The 18,493-nt window shown below is 46.9% G+C and overlaps 1 long non-coding RNA gene across 1 annotated transcript in view; it reads left to right on the plus strand.

The window, feature by feature from the left end:
• Positions 1 to 641: 641 nt before the first annotated feature.
• The window catches only part of LOC130367646 (uncharacterized), a 44,717-nt gene continuing 26,865 nt past the window's right edge, over positions 642 to 18,493 (plus strand). Inside the window, exons 1-3 of the long non-coding RNA XR_008892130.1 lie at positions 642 to 785; positions 886 to 1,050; positions 1,153 to 1,397. This is a non-coding gene — a long non-coding RNA (uncharacterized LOC130367646). The remainder of the gene's footprint in view (positions 786 to 885; positions 1,051 to 1,152; positions 1,398 to 18,493) is intronic.

An 18,493-nucleotide genomic window follows, 5' to 3' on the forward strand; every position in this document is an offset into this window, starting at 1 on the left:
TTTGTTCCTAGGCTTAGGCTTTGATAAAAAAAAACATATAAATGGTGTTTTTCAAAGCCCACATTGCTTTATTTTTGGTGCTTTTTCCCCCCTTTCGACAGACGTCTGTCCAGCTATTGCAAAGCTACAACTCCCAGCATGCCCTGACAGCCGAAGGCTGAGAGTTGTAGTTTTGCAACAGGCGGGCAGCCACAGGGGATCGGTGTTGCAGTATGTCAATCTAGGGCCATGGTGTCTGATCTTGAACTGGCAGCAGGAGCCACGACCACTTTAAATCAATGGCTGTCGGGACGTCTGACTAGTGATATCCTTCGCTCCAGACCGCAACGTTAGGGACGTCACTCGTCAGACGTCCCGGCGGCCAGCGCTGCTCATTGAGCCTACCGGAGTAGCATTGATCTATGTAAGAAACCTATGGGCCCAGGCTGTTGGGGCCACCAAATGATATTACTTATACAGAATGTCTGGTTAGGAGAAACAAATATAACGCACCCACAGGGAGTGGCGCCATTTTAATAAAAATTGTCAAAAACCTTAGATAACAGTCATACAGAATATATTAGAAAGCTTTTTTTATTTTCAGCCAATCAGAGAGCAGCACTACTGAAATAGAACTCCCAGGAGGTAACAGCGTGTCACACATGTGATGTCATAACCATTGTCCACCAAAGAGCAGCACTGAGCAGAAATAACACGGCTCCTGTTCATTCTCCATCAGTGAGGGGCCGGTGCTGGACACTGTGTAGGGACGCGGGAATGCAAAGTCATACACATGACTGTGACTGGTAAGTGTTACATTGTTGTGTCCAAAAGGTCTTTAGTGCAGTTCCATGTGTATTTCTATGATAAACATGTAAATAATCTATCTTTTTTTTCTTATCTTAGATGCACTATCTCCAGGACATGGAGTAGCATTTCCGGACCTACAGCAAGACGTTGGATGAAGGCATAGCCCCAGAAATAACACTGGTCCTGTTCATCAGTGAGGGGCCGGTGCTGGACACTGTGTAGGGACGCGGGAATGCAAAGTCATGCACATGACTGTGACTGGTAAGTGTTACATTGTTTTGTCCAAAAGGTCTTTAGTGCAGTTCCATGTGTATTTCTATGATAAACATGTAAATAATCTATCTTTTTTGTCCCCTATGTTAGATGCACTATCTCCAGGACATGGAGTAGCATTTCGGGACCTACAGCAAGACGTTGGATGAAGGCACAGGCCTAGGAATCATGCACATACACAGAAACATTTGGCCAAATTCTAGAGGTAACCTCCTTTAGTATGCCCAGAGGAAGGGCCATACAGTAGCCATGGATTCCCTACAGGTTTCCTCCCCTCTGGAGGTTTTTCCTGTCCTGAGTATTAGTTACTGTCCGCTCTTTGTGAGTGATGGGAGGTTACAAAAAATCCCCTACACAAACATTTTAATAAATTATAAATAAAGTTCCCCCTTTTTTTAAACTGTTCTTTGACTTGTTCGACTCATTTATTTATTTCTGTGTGTGAAAATAGAGTTAGCAAAACATGGATGACCAAAGCTGCTCTCCTGCACGATCTGCATAATGCGGTGCGGAGAGAGGCAACTGGTGCTGGGTGGTGCAGTTTATGAGGCAAACGTACAACACCCAGCAAGTTCCATGCACAAGCCTTTTTCTGATGAATGGGACTCATGCAGGGAACTTGCTAGGGGTCATACGGTTGCAAAGGATCAACTTTTGGGTACATGAACTGTCCCTTAAAGGGGTACTCCGCCTCTAGATATCTTATCCCCTATGTAAAGGATAGGGGATAAGATGTCTGATCAAGGGGATCCTGCTGCTGGGACCCCAGCAATCTCCATGCAGCAACCAAAATTCTAAATAGTATGTTTAGATCACTGGTTCCTGTGGTGGGATTCGTGACATCATGCCACACCTTCTTGTGACATCACACCACCTCCCATAGACATAAATGGAAAGGGCGTGGCGTGAGGTCACGACCCGCACGGCGAGAACCCAGAGTTCTAAATATATTATTTGGAATGGCGGGTGCTGCATGAAGATCGCGGGGGTCCCAGTGATCAGTCATCTTTTGTCCTATCCTTAACCCCTTAAGGACTCAGCCCATTTTGGCCTTAAGGACTCAGACAATTTCATTTTTACGTTTTCATTTTTTCCTCCTCGCCTTCTAAAAATCATAACTCTTTTATATTTTCATCCACAGACTAGTATGAGGGCTTGTTTTTTGCGCGACCAGTTGTCCTTTGTAATGACATCACTCATTATATCATAAAATGTATGGCGCAACCAAAAAACACTATTTTTGTGGGGAAATTAAAACGAAAAACGCAATTTTGCTAATTTTGGAAGGTTTTGTTTTCACGCCGTACAATTTCTGGTAAAAATGACGTGTGTTCTTTATTCTGAGGGTCAATACGATTAAAATGATACCCATTATTATATACTTTTATATTATTGTTGCGCTTTAAAAAAATCACAAACTTTTTAACCAAATTAGTACGTGTTACGCCGAGCGCTCCGGGTTCCCGCTCCTCCCCGGAGCGCTCGCTTCACCTCCTCCGCTGCAGCGCCCCGGTCACGTCCTCTGACCCGGGGCGCTGCGATCCTGCTGCTAGCCGGGATGCGATTCGCGATGCGGGTAGCGCCCGCTCGCGATGCGCACCCCGGCTCTCCTACCTGACTCGCTCCCCGTCTGTTCTGTCCCGGCGCGCGCGGCCCCGCTCCCTAGGGCGCGCGCGCGCCGGGTCTCTGCGATTTAAAGGGCCACTGCGCCGCTGATTGGCGCAGTGGTTCCAATTAGAGTTATCACCTGTGCACTCCCTATATTACCTCACTTCCCTTGCACTCCCTTGCCGGATCTTGTTGCCTTAGTGCCAGTGAAAGCGTTCCTTGTGTGTCCCTTGCCAGTGTTTCCAGACCTTCTGCCGTTGCCCCTGACTACGATCCTTGCTGCCTGCCCCGACCTTCTGCTACGTCCGACCTTGCTTCTGCCTACTCCCTTGTACCGCGCCTATCTTCAGCAGCCAGAGAGGTGAGCCGTTGCTAGTGGATACGACCTGGTCACTACCGCCGCAGCAAGACCATCCCGCTTTGCGGCGGGCTCTGGTGAAAACCAGTAGTGGCTTAGAACCGGTCCACTAGCACGGTCCACGCCAATCCCTCTCTGGCACAGAGGGTCCACTACCTGCCAGCCGGCATCGTGACAGTAGATCCGGCCATGGATCCCGCTGAAGTTCCTCTGCCAGTTGTCGCTGACCTCACCACGGTGGTCGCCCAGCAGTCACAACAGATTGCGCAACAAGGCCAACAGCTGTCTCAACTGACCGTTATGCTACAACAGTTGCTACCACAGCTTCAGCAGTCATCTCCTCCGCCAGCTCCTGCACCTCCTCCGCAGCGAGTGGCCGCTCCTGGGATACGCTTATCCTTGCCGGATAAGTTTGATGGGGACTCTAAGTTTTGCCGTGGCTTCCTTTCCCAATGTTCCCTGCATCTGGAGATGATGTCGGACCTGTTTCCCACTGAAAGGTCTAAGGTGGCGTTCGTAGTCAGTCTTCTGTCCGGAAAAGCCCTGTCATGGGCCACACCGCTCTGGGACCGCAATGACCCCGTCACTGCCTCAGTACACTCCTTCTTCTCGGAAATCCGAAGTGTCTTTGAGGAACCTGCCCGAGCCTCTTCTGCTGAGACTGCCCTGTTGAACCTGGTCCAGGGTAATTCTTCCGTTGGCGAGTATGCCGTACAATTCCGTACACTTGCTTCAGAATTGTCCTGGAATAATGAGGCCCTCTGCGCGACCTTCAAAAAAGGCCTATCCAGCAACATTAAAGATGTTCTGGCCGCACGAGAAATTCCTGCTAATCTACATGAACTTATTCACCTAGCCACTCGCATTGACATGCGTTTTTCTGAAAGGCGTCAGGAACTCCGCCAAGATATGGACTCTGTTCGCACGAGGCGTTTCGTCTCCTCGGCTCCTCTCTCCTCTGGTCCCCTGCAATCTGTTCCTGTGCCTCCCGCCGTGGAGGCTATGCAGGTCGACCGGTCTCGCCTGACACCTCAAGAGAGGACACGACGCCGTATGGAGAACCTCTGCCTGTACTGTGCTAGTACCGAACACTTCCTGAGGGATTGTCCTATCCGTCCTCCCCGCCTGGAAAGACGTACGCTGACTCCGCACAAAGGTGAGACAGTCCTTGATGTCTACTCTGCTTCTCCACGTCTTACTGTGCCTGTGCGGATGTCTGCTTCTGCCTTCTCCTTCTCTACAGTGGCCTTCTTGGACTCTGGTTCTGCAGGAAATTTTATTTTGGCCTCTCTCGTCAACAGGTTCAACATCCCAGTGACCAGTCTCGCCAGACCCCTCTACATCAATTGTGTAAATAATGAAAGATTGGACTGTACCATACGTTTCCGCACGGAGCCCCTTCTTATGAGCATCGGATCTCATCATGAGAGGATTGAACTTTTGGTCCTCCCCAATTGCACCTCGGAGATTCTCCTTGGACTTCCCTGGCTTCAACTTCATTCCCCAACCCTGGATTGGTCCACTGGGGAGATCAAGAGTTGGGGGTCCTCTTGTTCCAAGAACTGTCTAAAACCGGTTCCCAGTAACCCTTGCCGTAACTCTGTGGTTCCTCCAGTAACCGGTCTCCCCAAGGCCTATATGGACTTCGCGGATGTTTTCTGCAAAAAACAAGCTGAGACTCTACCTCCTCACAGGCCTTATGATTGCCCTATCGACCTCCTCCCGGGTACTACTCCACCCCGGGGCAGAATTTATCCTCTCTCTGCCCCAGAGACTCTTGCCATGTCCGAATACGTCCAGGAGAATCTAAAAAGGGGCTTTATCCGTAAATCCTCCTCTCCTGCCGGAGCCGGATTTTTCTTTGTCTCCAAAAAAGATGGCTCCCTACGTCCTTGCATTGACTACCGCGGTCTTAATAAAATCACGGTTAAGAACCGCTACCCCTTACCCCTCATCTCTGAACTCTTTGATCGCCTCCAAGGTGCCCACATCTTCACTAAATTGGACTTAAGAGGCGCCTATAACCTCATCCGCATCAGAGAGGGGGACGAGTGGAAAACGGCATTTAACACCAGAGATGGACACTTTGAGTATCTGGTCATGCCCTTTGGACTGTGCAATGCCCCTGCCGTCTTCCAAGACTTTGTCAATGAAATTTTTCGTGATCTATTATACTCCTGTGTTGTGGTATATCTGGACGATATCCTAATTTTTTCTGCCAATCTAGAGGAACACCGCCGGCATGTCCGTATGGTTCTTCAGAGACTTCGTGACAACCAACTCTATGCCAAAATTGAGAAATGTCTGTTTGAATGCCAATCTCTTCCTTTTCTAGGATATTTGGTCTCTGGCCAGGGACTACAGATGGATCCAGACAAACTCTCTGCCGTCTTAAATTGGCCACGCCCCTCCGGACTCCGTGCTATCCAACGCTTTTTGGGGTTCGCCAATTATTACAGGCAATTTATTCCACATTTTTCTACCATTGTGGCTCCTATCGTGGCTTTAACCAAGAAAAATGCTGATCCCAAGTCCTGGCCTCCTCAAGCAGAAGACTCCTTTAAACAACTCAAGTCTGCCTTTTCTTCGGCTCCCGTGCTCTCCAGACCTGACCCTTCCAAACCCTTCCTATTGGAGGTTGATGCCTCCTCAGTAGGAGCTGGAGCTGTTCTTCTACAAAAAAATCCTTCCGGGCATGCTGTCACTTGTGGTTTTTTCTCTAGGACCTTCTCTCCAGCGGAGAGGAACTACTCCATCGGGGATCGAGAACTTCTAGCCATTAAATTAGCACTTGAGGAATGGAGGCATCTGCTGGAGGGATCAAGATTTCCTGTTATTATCTACACCGACCACAAGAACCTCTCCTACCTCCAGTCGGCCCAACGGCTGAATCCTCGCCAGGCCCGGTGGTCTCTGTTCTTTGCCCGATTTAATTTTGAGATCCACTTTCGTCCTGCCGATAAGAACATTAGAGCCGATGCTCTCTCTCGTTCCTCGGATGCCTCAGAAGTTGATCTCCCTCCGCAACACATCATTCCACCTGACTGCCTGATCTCCACTTCTCCTGCCTCCATCAGACAGACTCCTCCAGGAAAGACCTTTGTTTCTCCACGCCAACGCCTCGGAATCCTCAAATGGGGTCACTCCTCCCATCTCGCAGGTCATGCGGGCATCAAGAAATCTGTGCAACTCATCTCCCGCTTCTATTGGTGGCCAACTCTGGAGACGGATGTTGGGGACTTTGTGCGAGCCTGCACTATCTGTGCCCGGGATAAGACTCCTCGCCAGAAGCCCGCTGGTTTTCTTCATCCTCTGCCTGTCCCCGAACAGCCTTGGTCTCTGATTGGTATGGATTTTATTACTGATTTACCCCCTTCCCGTGGCAACACCGTTATTTGGGTGGTCGTTGATCGATTCTCCAAAATGGCACATTTCATTCCTCTTCCTGGTCTTCCTTCTGCGCCTCAGTTGGCTAAACAATTTTTTGTACACATTTTTCGTCTTCACGGGTTGCCTACGCAGATTGTCTCGGATAGAGGGGTCCAATTCGTGTCTAAATTCTGGAGAGCTCTCTGTAAACAACTCAAGATTAAATTAAATTTTTCCTCTGCATATCATCCCCAGTCCAATGGACAAGTAGAAAGAATTAACCAGATCCTGGGTGATTATTTGCGACATTTTGTTTCCTCCCGCCAGGATGACTGGGCAGATCTCCTTCCATGGGCCGAATTCTCGTATAACTTCAGGGTCTCTGAATCTTCCTCCAAATCCCCATTTTTCGTGGTGTACGGCCGTCACCCTCTTCCCCCCCTCCCTACCCCCTTGCCCTCTGGTCTGCCCGCTGTGGATGAAATTTCTCGTGACCTTTCCATTATATGGAGAGAGACCCAAAATTCTCTCTTGCAGGCTTCTTCACGCATGAAGAGGTTCGCGGATAAGAAAAGAAGAGCTCCCCCCGTTTTTTCCCCTGGAGACAAGGTATGGCTCTCCGCTAAATATGTCCGCTTCCGTGTCCCTAGCTACAAGTTGGGACCACGCTATCTTGGTCCTTTCAAAATTCTGTGTCAAATTAATCCTGTCTCTTATAAACTTCTTCTTCCTCCTTCTCTTCGTATCCCTAATGCCTTTCACGTCTCTCTTCTCAAACCACTCATCCTCAACCGTTTTTCTCCCAAATCTGTTCCTCCCACTCCTGTTTCCGGCTCCTCGGACGTCTTCTCGGTCAAGGAGATTTTGGCTGCCAAAAAGGTCAGAGGAAAAAATTTTTTTTTAGTAGACTGGGAGGGTTGTGGTCCTGAAGAGAGATCCTGGGAACCTGAGGACAACATCCTTGACAAAAGTCTGCTCCTCAGGTTCTCAGGCTCCAAGAAGAGGGGGAGACCCAAGGGGGGGGGTACTGTTACGCCGAGCGCTCCGGGTTCCCGCTCCTCCCCGGAGCGCTCGCTTCACCTCCTCCGCTGCAGCGCCCCGGTCACGTCCTCTGACCCGGGGCGCTGCGATCCTGCTGCTAGCCGGGATGCGATTCGCGATGCGGGTAGCGCCCGCTCGCGATGCGCACCCCGGCTCTCCTACCTGACTCGCTCCCCGTCTGTTCTGTCCCGGCGCGCGCGGCCCCGCTCCCTAGGGCGCGCGCGCGCCGGGTCTCTGCGATTTAAAGGGCCACTGCGCCGCTGATTGGCGCAGTGGTTCCAATTAGAGTTATCACCTGTGCACTCCCTATATTACCTCACTTCCCTTGCACTCCCTTGCCGGATCTTGTTGCCTTAGTGCCAGTGAAAGCGTTCCTTGTGTGTCCCTTGCCAGTGTTTCCAGACCTTCTGCCGTTGCCCCTGACTACGATCCTTGCTGCCTGCCCCGACCTTCTGCTACGTCCGACCTTGCTTCTGCCTACTCCCTTGTACCGCGCCTATCTTCAGCAGCCAGAGAGGTGAGCCGTTGCTAGTGGATACGACCTGGTCACTACCGCCGCAGCAAGACCATCCCGCTTTGCGGCGGGCTCTGGTGAAAACCAGTAGTGGCTTAGAACCGGTCCACTAGCACGGTCCACGCCAATCCCTCTCTGGCACAGAGGGTCCACTACCTGCCAGCCGGCATCGTGACAGTACGTTTATAATCCCTTTATTTTGATGACCTATAACTTTTTTATTTTTCCGTATAAGCGGCGGTATGGGGGCTCATTTTTTGCGCCATGATCTGTACTTTTTTTTGATACCACATTTGTATATAAAAAACTTTTAATACATTTTTTATAATTTTTTTTTTAATAAAATGTATTAAAAAAGTAGGAATTTTGGACTTTTTTATTTTTTTTCGTTCACGCCGTTCACCGTACGGGATCATTAACATTTTATTTTAATAGTTCGGACATTTACGCACGCGGCGATACCAAATATGTCTATAAAAAATGTTTTTTACGCTTTTTGGGGGTAAAATAGGAAAAAACGGACGTTTTACTTTTTTATTGGGGGAGGGGATTTTTCACTTTTTTTTTACTTTTACTTTTACATTTTTTTACATTTTTTTTTACACTTGAATAGTCCCCATAGGGGACTATTCATAGCAATACCATGATTGCTAATACTGATCTGTTCTATGTATAGGACATAGAACAGATCAGTATTATCGGTCATCTCCTGCTCTGGTCTGCTCGATCACAGACCAGAGCAGAAGACGCCGGGAGCCGCACGGAGGAAGGTGAGGGGACCTCCGTGCGGCGTTATGAATGATCGGATCCCCGCAGCAGCGCTGCGGGCGATCCGATCGTTCATTTTAATCGCGAACTCCCGCAGATGCCGGGATCTGTATTGATCCCGGCACCTGAGGGGTTAATGGCGGACGCCCGCGAGATCGCGGGCGTCGGCCATTGCCGGCGGGTCCCTGGCTGCGATCAGCAGCCGGGATCAGCCGCGCATGACACGGGCATCGCTCCGATGCCCGCGGTTATGCTTAGGACGTAAATGTACGTCCTGGTGCGTTAAGTACCACCTCACCAGGACGTACATTTACGTCCTGCGTCCTTAAGGGGTTAAGGTAGGGGATAAGATATCTAGGGGCGGAGTACCACTTTAAGGAATTAGAGAGTGTAGGCATGCCTTACAAGCAGGTAGAAAAAGAACAGCTGGGAGAAATGACAGGACACGAAGCAATATTTGGCTGGGACTGATTTTGGGTGTGTTCTGGCCAATTAAAGGAGAACTATGGCAAAAATTTACTTATAGGGGATAAGTTAATTTTTGCCATAGTTCTCCTTTAATTGGCCAGAACACACCCAAAATCGGTCCCAGCCAAATATTGCTTCCATGGGTTATGGGATAAGTAGCTGATCGTGGGGGGTCCCCCTGCAATAACTGGAATGAGACCCGTCGCTCAGTGAGAAGCGCTCGCTGCAGACGTCAAAACTCAATTTCCCTGGACCCCCCCCCTTCCTTCATGTCCACCACAGACGCCCCCAGACTGCTGTCTCTTACAGAGTTTTATGCCCAGAAATGGTTGGCTACTCACTTTGTCAGTAGATTCTCATCCTAAATATGAAGACAATCGGGGAAATGTACCTGTGGAGAGGAAATGTTGTCCAGTTGCTCTTAGCAACCAATCAGATTACTTCTTTTATTTTTCAGAGGTCTTCTCAAGAATGAAAGAAGCAATCTGATTGGTTGCTATGGGCAACCTGATGAAAACATTTTTTTTTTCTTTAACAACTACAGTACTACAACTCCCATTGTAGTGTGTCTGTTCAACCTGTGCCTCCTCCAACCCTGACCCTTAGGGGGGCATAGACGGACCACACTGGGGGTTGTAGTACTTTCATTTTTACAGTTCCCCTATAACTCTGCAGCTTCGGTAGAAGTATGAGGCTCAGCCTTAGAGTCAGTGTATCTGGCTGCTCCGGTGTTCTTCTATTTTACAGCCTGGACCCTTGACTAGGGGATATTATAGCTGCTAAAGCCTACCATCCACCAACCCCCAAAAGCCCCCTTTGTAACGAGGAATCCCTTACCTTAAACATGACAGACACAGTGTTGGTGGTAACAAGGCCACAGCAGCCCCTTTATTAAATATCAAACAATAAATAACAATAAAACATTGTAAGGCAACCTTGTATGAACATCATACATAACAATGAATAAAACATTCTTTTTTTTTTTCAAAGTAAAGTTTTATTAAGGTTTTCAACATACAAGGTAAAATGAAAATTACAACATGAGAAGTGTCAACACTGGTCAGGCAACAAAGCCCACATGGCTCAAGTAAACAAGGAGTTTGGGTCACTCAGCGAAGTTAAACATTACAGCAGTCCGAGCCTCACATCATAAATGAACTCCAGAGAACAGAGGTTGTGAGTAGCTAACAGGATTCAGAACTACGTATCAATTCGATAACTTTAGCGAAAATTCAAACATCGCCAGTAGTGAAGCAGAGAACCAGGGCAGACAAAGGAAACACAATAGCGGTAGAGGGAACTGGAAGATAGGAGAGGAGGGAGAGAGAGGAAAAGATACAGGGGGGGGGGGGGGGGATAGAGGAAGGAGGGGGGGGTGTAAAAGAATCGAAGAGGGGGAGATAGGATGCAGCAGACTTAGTGTAATATGGCAGAGAGTCTTACCTGTTCGGACTGAACCTCTCCACCTGTCTAAGCAGTAAACAGCAACTGTGGGTGAGCTATTACGGAGTTGGACAGAGGGGGATGAACGTGCTTGGTGACAGATCCAGGTTATCATCAGTGAACTCCTGAGAGGCAACATAGGATAGCCAAGGCGACCAAACAGCATGGTATTTATCGAACTGTCGGGTAGAGTCTGCCCCGAGTTCTTCCATCCTACAAGTATAGGTAACTTCCCTCAGCCATGAGGAGTAGGTCGGGGGTAGTGGAAATTTCCAAAGGCGAGGGATCACAGCTCTAGCCGAGATAAGTAAATAGTGTGCTAAAGTGGCTGACAGACGGGGGCATGTGTTAGGGAATATGGACAGGAGGATAGGTCGTGGGTCCTTATCGATGGAAAGGGTCGTCAGCCTATTTACGGTAGATAAAACTTGTGTCCAAAACGTATTCAATGTCGGGCATGTCACCCAGATATGGGACATTGTCCCTTTTGAGCGTCCGCACCTCCAACATGTATCAGAAGCCTGTGGGAACATCTGCGCCAAAAGAGACGGCACTCTGTACCATCTCGTGATGATTTTATAGTTAGTTTCTTGTGCCTTGCATGAGATACTAGATTTGTGACAATGTAGCAGGGCACGAGACCAGTCATTGTCAGGAATAGAACATTGTAGTTCCCTTTCCCATGCCACTCGATAGGGCAGGGGAATTTCAGAGCGTTCCCCTATGATCAGGGCATAGAGAGTTCCGATTGCATGGGGGACAGGAGCAGAGGCCGCACAAAGGGTTTCAAAGGGGGTCAGTTGTCTATGAAGACGGAGTGCGGCTTTGTTGGTGTTATAGAAGTGTAGAAGTTGACTATATTGGAACCTATGTATAGTTGAAGGCTGAGTTCCACCCAAAAGGTCGGAGAGGGATTTCAAGCCTGTGGGTTGCAGTAAGGAAGAGAATAGGACATAATCAGACTTTTTACGCGTTAAGAAAGTGGCAGAAGTCTGCGCTGGAGGGAAGAGCACATTGCCAAACAGGGGTATAAGGGGGCTATCCGGGAAATAGTGAGATGTATTTTTCAGGTAGGACTGATGTGCTCGCAGTATTGAACGTGTTACCGGGGGTAAATGGTCAGGTGGGTGCAAGGGGGCGGGCAGTCTTTTGGTCCACAAGGTAGACCTAGCATCCACACCACAGAGATTTCTTTCAAAGACAACCCATTGCTTAGCAGTCTGACTGTGGTAGCAGTCTAGTATTCTGGCTAATGTGATCGCCTTGTAATACGATAGGCAGTCTGGCAGTGCGAGGCCACCTTCCCTCTTGCGTCTATAAAGCACCTTTCCTGCCAAGCGGGGATGTTTCTTACTCCAAACAAAGGGGGATATGACAGGGGATACAGGCAAAGAGATAGAATAAGCGGGGTAGGATGTTCATTTTAAAAATATTTACCCTGCCAATCCATGAGAAGTTTTTATTGTCCCATTTCGACAAGTCAGTTCTCAGGGTGTGGAACAATGGGGGAAAATTTAATTGAAAAGTGCTAGCCAGATCACTAGGGACTAGGATCCCAAGATATTTCAGTGATGACCTCTGCCATTTAAAAGGGTAAGTGGAAGAAATGTGAGTGATCATTTGGGAGGGCAGTGTGATATTCAAAGCTTCGCTTTTGGATGGGTTCAGTTTATAGTTACTATAAGCCGAATATTGTGCTATGGTGGAGAGGAGGGAAGGGAGGGTAGTGAGCGGGGAGGAGAGAAATAGAAGGACATCGTCAGCGAACGCTGAGCATTTGCAACTGCACGAGGGAGAGGAGAGGCCTCTTATATCTGGATTCGAGCGTATTGCATTGAGCAAGTGCTCCATGCATAGGACATAAAGGATAGGTGATAATGGGCATCCTTGCCTCGTACCGTTGCGAATGCTAAAGGGAGCCGACAGCTGTCCATTGATTCTGATTCTAGCCTGGGGTGAGGAATACAGCGCCATGATTCTGGCAAACATATGGGGGCCCAAACCTATTTGTCTCAGAGTCGATCCCAAAAATTCCCAGTCCACCCGGTCAAAGGCCTTCTCCGCGTCCAGAGAGAGCAAGAATAGGGGAGAAGCGTGTAATCGAGCACAATGCACTGCAGAGAATGCTCTTAGAGTATTATCTCTTGCCTCCCTTCCGCGGGCGAAGCCCACCTGATCCGGGTAGATGAGGAAGCTCATGTAGGGTGCCAATCTATTTGCTATTAATTTCGCGAATAATTTTGTGTCAGTGTTAAGGAGAGATATTGGTCGGTAGTTAGAGCACTGCAGGGGGTCCCTCCCATCTTTTGGAATGACTGTGATATATGCGTCAAGGAAGGCCTGGGGGATTGAGGAGGAAGATGAGATAGCATTAAAAGTCAGCAGGAGTGTGGAGGACAGGTCATCCCTGAGGGTCTTATAGAACTTGGCAGTATAGCCATCTGGTCCCGGACTTTTACCAACAGGTAGGGCCGATATCGCCAGGTGGAGTTCCTCAGGGGTGAACTGAGCCTCCAAGTCCGAGATAGATTCAGCAGTTAGGATGGGCAATGCCGTTTCATGTAAGTAATTCTGTAAGGAGGGTTGAGTGTCAGTGTGAGAGGAGAGAGCGGTAGGTTTAGGGAGGTTATATAGGTCTGTATAATATTTCTGAAAAGTTTCCAGTATTTCCGGCGTGAGGGAAGAAGGGGTGCCTGATCGAGTGCGAATGGAGGGGACATAGAGGGTCGAGCGTGTCGCCCTAAGGGCCCTCGCCAGCATCTTCCCCTATTTATTACTCCACTCGTAGAACAGTCTACCCGTTAGTTGTCTATAGTGGCAGTGTTTTTTGTTGAGCGTCTCTAACAGATCACTCCTGACTCTGATGAGTTCACGGTAAGTTGAGTCCTGTTGGTGTTGTTTGTGCCGTGTCTCTAGGATGTGCAGCTCTCGGTATAATGTCATCAGCTTAGCTGAGGCTTCCCTTTTCAGCCGAGCCCCATGCCTCATCAAAACTCCCCTCAAGACACATTTCAATGTTTCCCACTTGATTAGCGGTGACGACGGATCTGACGAGTGGTCTTGAATAAAATGGGGAATCGTCGATTTCAGTTCCTGAATGCAAAGAGCATCAGAAAGCAACGACTCATTAAGCTTCCAAGAGGCATGTGGCTTGGCCAAGGTCGGAAGCGTAAATGAACCCTAAACTGGGGCATGATCAGACATAGAGACAACACCAATCGTAACAGAAGTAAAAGAGGGGAGGAGGGAGTGTGAACAGAGAATGTAGTCTATTCTACTGTATGTTTGTCTAGGGTGTGAGAAGACGGTATAATCTCGTCCTTGTGGATGGAAGGCTCTCCAGGTATCAATTAATTGTAGTAGATGTAGCTTATGCCTAAGGGCCCTGAGTTTACTATGAGAGATGTATGAGTGTCCTGATGAGGTGTCCACCTGAGGGAATAGAGGTGTGTTAAAGTCTCCACACAGGAGAATCTGACCCGTGGCAAAGGAGGAGAGTCTCTCCAAAGTCTTCAGTAAGAACTGAATTTGGTTATGGTTCGGAGCGTATATAGAGGCCACCGTCAGATTATGTCCCGCAAGGAGGCAATTGGCGAAGACAAATCGAGCGTCTGTGTCAACTAGGGATGTCTGGATCGTAATGGGAAGCATCCTGTGAAAAGCTATGGATACACCCTTAGTCCTGGAATCAGGGTTAACACTATGTATCCATTTATCGTAGTGCCTGGTTGGTATGGTAGGGAGGTGACCTTTTTTAAAATGTGTTTCCTGTAGAGCTATGATATGGGATCTTTGCTTATGAATGGAGAACAACGTCTGGGCACGCTTTTCGGGGGTGTTGAAACCCTTGACATTAAGGGTAGTAATGTGAAGGTCAACCGCCATCAGATGTAATGTGTAAATGCCAATATTCACCACACCGTTGGTAGACAGGTGGAGGGTCCAGCCCATCAGTCAGGCAAGTGTCCGAGTATTCAAGTCTGCGTATAGAAGAGAGCACAAGTAAGTGGGGAGGAAGGGAAAAGGGAGGAAAGCAAGGGAAGAGAAGCTTCTGCACAGACACAGAAGCAAAGGGACTAAAGGAGTAGACCATAAGGGTCAGAGGTACCAACGGAACCAGTCCGATGTACATACTAGTGGGGTAACGTGATAGACAAGCCAGAAAGGACAGCATTTAGTGGTCCTGGGTTGGACTTATGAGTAACAGGTCAGAGCTTCATCCCCGCTTAAGGGGATGAGGCGAGTATGAAACGGGCTAAGTGTGACAACAATAGCAACTAAATTAGGGGAACAATGGTAGTTGGTAGGTTATGGGCATTATGTGTGCAGGTAGTAAATTATATTTAGGAAGAGTGGGTACCATGGGAGCAAAGGAGACATAAAATAAACAAGTAAAGAATATAAGACTAACAGGCCAGGAAACAGTGACCATATGAGGACAAGCTATAAAAGACAAGAAATATCAGTAATCTATCTGCGGTGACATAATGCAACCACATTTGACAGTGTTAAACTACATATGAGGTACCACGAATCCCCTGAAGGCGAGGATCAGAAAACACCTGTCTGATATTCCTCATTTCCAAACTAGACATTTATCCATGGTCAGCAGGCATTGTGCAGAAAACCATGAGGGGGATTTCTCCGGTCTTAGCCTTTAGGGAATAGAAAAAGTTGCCCACACAATTAGGGGTGGAAATATTAAACAAAAACTACTGGATAGGGAAGTTTATTGGATAATAACATTACAAACCAGGTACCCCCAAGGCCTGAATCAAAGACAAGATGTAATATTGCATTATTAAAATTATGACTCTTTATATATATATTGCGAATCTAGTAGTTAAAATATCTAATATTTAGAATACACAGATAATTAAATTGAATTTATATCGCTTCATGCTCTCCATATAATATAATGAATATTATCTAATTATTTAGGATTAAATTATCGTTACCAACATGTGATCTTGTTCATATGAAGAAAATCCAGATAAATAATTCGCAACCTTAATATATATGAGTCTGTTTCAGTATTTCGTATATTTCCATTCGTCTTCCCATTTCTCTAATACATGGTGTTTGTCGTATAAAATTTAGCAAATTATTGTATTGTATATACTTGATAAATATTTTCATATGAAATTGCTATTTTTATAAGCTATATAGTGACCATTAAATATTGGTTCATGGCTAAATTACAGACACCATTATTTAATCCGCACATGAGAACTTTTTATAATTGTGAATCCCATTCAATATGGGTCTTTTTGTAATATTTGTAATTTTTAGCATGTGTTCACACAAACCATGCGTTTTTATCTTATATCACAATTGTACGGGGGATGAGCGAGTTAACTTCCAGCAACGGGTTAACCCTGAGGGTGATTGCACTCACTGGGTACACCCTTCCTGCTGGATAGAACCCCGCCTCTCTCCCTTATAAAAGAGATTCATTTATATTGTATTGTTGTATGACTAAGGCCGCAGATTGTGGCTGAAACGCGTCACCTACCTGTCATCATGTCGTGTTACTGCTGAATAAATTATTCCGTATTGCTTGGAACCTGCGCTGGACATCTCTTCATTCTTTATATTACTATACGAGTTGTGGTTCAGTCTCGTCCGAGACGCAGAAAGGGCGTACGAGTGAGCTGTGCCTAACACTTTGGACTTTGTTGCAATACTTGGACCAAGGCAACGTGCTCCCCAAAATGGCGTGTCCATCAACAAAAGAGGCGGATAAGGAGCCAAATCATGTGGCGGATTTATGCCTTAAGCCTATAGAGGAACGCCTAGCCCGAACAAGCCGAATGTATGACATCTTCAGCAGAGGTAACACTAACATTGATGAAGCAGTGGATCTTAAAATTCTTATGTCGGATTTAGAGACTGCTTTGATCTCGGAAACTAAATTGTGGTGGGATGCCTCCACCTTGAAAAAATACGTGGAGAGAGAAATGGTCCCACGGGGCCTTAGAATTAAAAAGTTCCCCACCACAATATTCTCCGATCAGTTTAAAGCTGAATGGGAAGAACTACTGAACGACTCGTCTTTGCGTTTTATTAAACTTATTATCAGGCATGAGGAAGTTGCCTTGATGAACATTACGTCAAAAATTACGGAATTACAAACGTCAGTAGCCAAGTTTGAAAACTATCCTACCTACCAGGAATTGAACCTAAAGATAAGTGGCAATATCACTAAACTTGAGACTGTTATATCACAGATAAAGGAAAATAAATTCCTACGCGACTTGCAGGACTACAAGTCCAATAATGTCCATGAGTGGCCACAAAATAAAATCTCTAAGTCCACTCCAAAGTCTATTCTCAAAAATCAACGTGGCAAAAAATACAAAAGAAATAAAGATAATAAACCTGCCAGAGTGAGCTTCAGCGAAACGGACGTGGAATTTGCGTCCGGAGCGGAGTCCGGAGAAACATCCGTTCCATATACTCCAGACGCAGCATCTTCACCCCTACCACAGGGTCAGAGGGGAATGAGGTCATCAAAAAACGACGCAGGGGCCGGAAGCACCGTAGCTCCAAAAAGAACCAGGAGACAGAACGCCAAGTAGAACCTGCTTCCATTCCGGTCTTCAATCTTTCGGCAAGAATACTATTGGATTTGCAACTTAAGGTACTCTCCAAAGGACTTTCCTTTTCCCCTGCCTGTTCTTTTGACTTTTATAAAACCATGTTGGACATAAACCGTTTTGTTTGCTCCATCACAGTGCGTAAACATTTCCATTACATCGAGGAGCGTGATAATATACGGGATGGGACTTTCAATATGGAGGGAGGAGGGGCGGTGGGGTCTCAAGGGTTAAGCACTAATGGGGATGTTTTTGTTCATGCATATGATTTACGTACAGAAAGGGTGAATATAACAAATTCTGATTCAGATGTTATTGGTATACAATTACCTATGAATACGAATGCATATTCGGAGAGAGTGGAGGGACTCACATTCAAAGATCTCACCACCCTCTCCGAATTACAACAATTATCATCGCATAGAAAAAATATTACACCTGTATTTTGTACCCCTAACCCCAGCTTCTACCCCATTATGTCCCGTACCCCGGTTCTTGATCAATTTCAAGCCTTGGTGGAAAAAGACCTTTATAAATTGTCCCAAAATATCCCCCCAATTAAACACAATCTCAATACACATGAGAGAAAAGCACTCAAAGAACTTATGTCAGCAAAGGAAATTGTTATTCGCGAAGCGGATAAGGGAGGTGGAATTGTGGTGTTGGATAGTAAACTTTATATGCAATTAAATATGGAAATGCTATCCGACACCAATACATATCGGATATTGAGGACCAATCCGACACCACAGTTCAAAAACCTCCTTTTTAACATAGTGGATCGAGGCATAAGTGAGGGTCATCTAACTACAAAAGAAGGTGATTATATTAAGGTATCTAACCCTATCATGTCAATTTTCCATTCACTGCCGAAAATACACAAGAATGTATTTCCTCCACAAATGCGACCCATAGTTGCCGGAATTGGCTCGCTCAATGAGAGATTGTGTGAATGGGTAGATTCTAGACTTCAGCCGTTGGTCCCTCTCATCCCGGGTTTCCTCCAAGATACCAGAGGTGTTCTGGTTGCTATGGACAACATCAAGTGGGAACCCGGGATGAGATGGATAACAGCTGATGTATCGGCCCTATACTCGGTCATTCCACACAAGGAGGCATGTATTGCCTTAGAATGGTTTTTGTCCACATATGCACCATACTCCGAGGATCTGCAGGATTTTATTATTTTGGTGGTAGATTATTTACTGAAACACAACTTTTTAATGTTTGATAGTATATTTTTTCTGCAGATCACCGGAGCGA

This window comes from Hyla sarda, chromosome 4, assembly GCF_029499605.1.
Source record: "Hyla sarda isolate aHylSar1 chromosome 4, aHylSar1.hap1, whole genome shotgun sequence".
NCBI lineage: Eukaryota > Metazoa > Chordata > Amphibia > Anura > Hylidae > Hyla > Hyla sarda.